Consider the following 4609-nt stretch of genomic DNA (forward strand, 5'->3'; position numbering starts at 1 on the left):
GCGACGCGGGAGATCGCCAGTCCGTCTAGTAGTCTCTCTTGTCGTTAGAGCGTGACGTGGTGGTTGTTGTGGGATTTTCCCGTTAGTTCGGTCCGACGTCGGTCGTCAGAGGGTAAGTGCATACGGAAACGAAACGCATCGCGTTTTGATGTTCATATTCGTGCATCGGAATGTTAAAAGCAATATATTTTACACCAACGATCACACCTAAACACCACGGCAACGGCCATACCACGTTGAAAAGCACCGGTTCTCGTCCGATCACCGAAGTTAAGCAACGTCGGGCGCGGTCAGTACTTGGATGGGTGACCGCTTGGGAACACCGCGTGCCGTTGCCCCCAACACTTTTTGTTTTTTTTTGAAATCCATAGCAACCACCGAACCGATTTGTTTTTCGTGCAGGTATTCGGAAACATGCACAGACCCGTATAATGTAGATTCATAGCTTTAAGTACTAGATAATTAAGAAAACAATTTTTTTGTCGATTAATTGTAAACAATTGCAGAATAAAACTCGTCAAACGGTAAAGGTTGTCGTTCGATCACCGAAGGTAAGCCACGCGGGCAGCGGTCAGCACTTGGGACGGGTGACCGGTTCATTATATTCCTTCCGTGAGTTTAACAAAGATAACATATGCAAATGTCGTAAGTGCGACGAGGAAGACGGCGATCTTTTAATGTAAAAAAAATATATATTAGGTTACGCGTACATGCCACTTTGACTGCTGCTTTATTTTTTTTGGTTTTTAAATAATTAGAGATCTGAATTCAACATATCAGTTCTATGTTATAATGGACAGACAATGTTGTATTCTTGGCCCCTAACACGTTAAGACCAACATAAAAACTAGAATAAACTTACCATTCGTTAAACGTTAAACAATTTCGAACCACGTTTTTTTGAGCTCGAACAAACTCATAACACAACACTCATTTATTAGTCACTGGACCATTGTAAAACGAGAAGAGAGAAAAACCATGCGAACTATTTTTAAAACGAAGAGAATAAGGTTTAAATGGTAGGGCTGTATGACAGACTTGTCAATTATCGTGGGGGGTACGGCTGAGATTTATGACGAAATCGAGCGGCGCCGGCGGTCGGTCACTTTCACGAAAGAGGTCTAAACACGGGTCGTTTACGATACCCTCTGGTTACTAGAAAAGTTCTAGACAGATGTTTGTCGGCTTTTCGAGGTATTTATTTGTGAGTCCAAAGACTCAATGGAGTAATATCGGACTGAAATTCCAAGATTTGCTGTGTAATCCAAAACTATGTTCCTCGTAACATTTAACGATGTGTTAATTCAACTATTATTTTAATTTTCGTATACGTATTTATACTAAAAAGTACAGCGCTTCCAACAGTGAATTGTGAATTGAAAATGTTTCAAAGAAAGATCGATAGTTTTGAAAAAAATTACATATTAATAAATTTAGATAGATTTAGAAGTATACATTGCACTTACTTTTCAAATTATTGTACTTCTGATTTGGTTGAAATAACATAATATGTAGCAGTCATAGTCTTGTGTACATTGCAGTCGCGGCTGGTGTTGGGTAAAACCTTTATTTTTAGGGGGTCATTACCCAAATGACCTCATGGACCAGCCGTTCCTGTTAGGTTTTATATATCAAATTGATTCGTCTGTCTTTTTCATCATGCCTTCGAAAAGCGAGCTCCTGTTTCGCCAAAGTAACTGTGACGTCAATTAAATACGATAATAAAAATTCGGTTTTTTCCGAACTTATTGTGAGTGAGAGCAGTGAGAGCATCTTCTTTTCGTATCCCACCTCCACCCGGCGGCAGTAGTGCAGTGCTTATCAACATAATTACCGGCGTCTCGCCTCCACATTTTGACTTTTTTGTGTTTTATGTGTTCTCTAAGTCCAAATTTTTAAATTTTTAAAAAGAGATTGCGGTACTATTCCTGTTGCTGAAATTATAATAATATATTTATTAATTTTTGTATTATATGTCTGTGTTATATTGTGTGAATTTGGAACAGCTATATCTAAAAGATATGCTTGCTTTTGTTGTTTATTTAAAATAATAATGTCTGGTCTGTTATGCTGAATGTGAATGTCAGTTAAAAACTGTGCGATCAAAATATAATTTGTAATTGTCATTTTCTAAACAACTTTCTGGTTTATAAATGTAATGTGGTTGTGTATCCTTTAATAAATTGAATTTTAACTGCTAAATTCATGTGTATAATTTTTGCGAATATATCATGACGTTTTTTATATTCGCTGTGAGCCAAAACGGTGCAAGATCTTGTATTGCAAATATAAAACCCCTCAGCTCTTTAAAATATCTCCCATGTAAAGACTTTTGTTTTATATTTGCTATAGTGTCATATCACGAGCTCTATTGAGAAAATAATTTTTTAGTGAAGCAATTTGATTGTGTTGTAGAATTTCTAGATTTGAAAAACCCCTACCACCATTTTCGCGTGGTAAATTAAATCTTTCAACAGCAGATTTGGGGTGATGTTTACAAAATTTTGTAAGAGAACTCTAGTTTGAATATTTATATTCTTTAAATTAGTTTTGGACCATTTTATAACACCAAAAGAATAGATTTAATTTGATTTGATTGATTAATACCTAAATATTTATAAAATTCTCCTTTATTTAAATTTTTAATGATTTCTCCTTCTTTAGTTATATATTCTAAATTTTCGTAATGACCACGACATATTGATTGATTTTCAGTTATTGTTAAGTTTTATGTCATCCATATAAAGAAGGTGATTTAATTTAATATTAATTTTATAAATTTTAAGAATTTAATTAACCATGAATGTGGTACTGAATCATAGGCTTTTTTGTAGTCTATGAATTGTTGTTGCATTATTTTCCAAACGTTTGAGACTTAAAATATTCGTCAAATGTTCTTCTTTTTTTAAATCAGAATACCCCTGACAAATCCGAACATTTTGTTTTGCGGTAGATAAAAGTAAACATGGGCCAAGACAGAATATTAATATTCGGTGTGGAATTTCCTGCGTTCTTGTTCATTTCTATCGAAGTGCTCACGAAAAGTTTGTGAATATCAACACTTTGTAATTGTCGTAGTGAAAAATAAAAAAGATAGCTATGGGGCACAACTTATTTCGCACTTCATTAGAAAAGTAACAGTATTAAAATAAAAAAAATATTTTTCTAAATTTCGAACGTTAGGTCTATCCTGACCAGCCGCCAATTAGTGGTATTATTTTATTTTTTTGCTGTTTTCCACAATAGTTATTTTTATATTAAATCATTGATTCAAAAAATTGAAATTAAAAATTCAAATTTTTGAAGGAACTCTGAAGTTTCAATGCAGTGACCATGTTGCTAGGTAACTAATAAAAAACAGTGCGTGAAATGAAAAACAGAAATAGTCGTATGCGTTTGTATGGTTCTATGGTTTCGATCTTACTAACAATGCAATGAAAATGACCCACTTCAGGCACAGATAACTATGCGTGAATTTCAATTTTTTGAATCAATTATATAAAAACAAAATTGATTTGGCGGCCGCTACACAAAAGTGGTGGGAGGCGAGAACCTGTTTCCGCCGGTCAATTTTAAAATTAATTAAATTTTCCCTGGATACGTATTCGACTTATCCGGTACGAGTTATTTTTAAATTAACTTAATGGCCCGTTGCTCTTGTTCTTTTTACATTGAATATGCGATGTTTTTGGCATCGTTAGCAATAGTACAATACTCACGCATTTTAATCTAAAATTAACAAAACTTGAATGGATCGGGATTATCACACTTCTGAATTGAAGTTTTCATTCGTTTAAAATATAATTGATAGTAATACGTAATGCGGATTGCCTAAACGTTGCTTCCATCACGTCAACATCACACATTCACGTTCGCCCGTAGAAATGGCGTGATGCACACGAAATCGATCCAAAAAGGCTCATAATATTTGTGTCACGCGAATCTACGTCGAAAACTAGAAAAAAAAAAAAATTCAATTCGAATTTCAATAATCGAAACGATGCGTCGTCGATACTAAACGTAGGTAGTAACTAAAGTGTGATCGGGTGCGATAAAAGTGTCCGTCAATAATCATCATCCGACAATCATTTAATAGACGAACGCTAATTTTTGGCACTCACTCGGACGACAGAACCAGTCCAGACGGAAACCGGGGCGCGGGGTGGGTGGGTGGTTGTATGTCCGTGAATCTGTCCGGCGCGCGTCAACATTTCAGTTATCGTCGCGAGAGTTAAAACGAAAGGTGGTTAGTGTGAAAGTGACGTTTTTTCGTGGAGACACGTTACGAAGGGTGAGTACCTAATATAATATAAAACCAACCGAAAACCCACAATAGTGCCCCGGTTTATTATCGTGAATAGGTGTTTGGTAAATATTTTCTGTATTCCAACTAGCAAGTCTTTTATCAAAAAACTCCGGCAACATGGCTATTGTGGTATTGTTGATACCACCTAACTGAAGAACTTAGTTAATAACTAAGTCGACGATTTTATCGGGAAATTGAACGGAGAAACAAAAATAGCTCTTAGCGACAGTTGCCTGAAGTCGCAAATAACGGCGATTGACGAAATCACGTTTTTTTTATTTTAATTCCAATGAACAATACACA

General features: G+C 35.4%; 1 non-coding gene across 1 annotated transcript; it reads left to right on the plus strand.

Annotated features, from left to right (window-relative positions):
- Window positions 1–218: 218 nt before the first annotated feature.
- On the plus strand, window positions 219–338 carry LOC138141008 (5S ribosomal RNA). The gene has a single exon (XR_011162911.1). It is a non-coding gene; the product is annotated as a 5S ribosomal RNA (ribosomal RNA).
- The last annotated feature ends 4271 nt before the right edge of the window (window positions 339–4609 follow it).

This window comes from Tenebrio molitor, unplaced genomic scaffold, assembly GCF_963966145.1.
Source record: "Tenebrio molitor unplaced genomic scaffold, icTenMoli1.1 SCAFFOLD_778, whole genome shotgun sequence".
Lineage (NCBI taxonomy): Eukaryota > Metazoa > Arthropoda > Insecta > Coleoptera > Tenebrionidae > Tenebrio > Tenebrio molitor.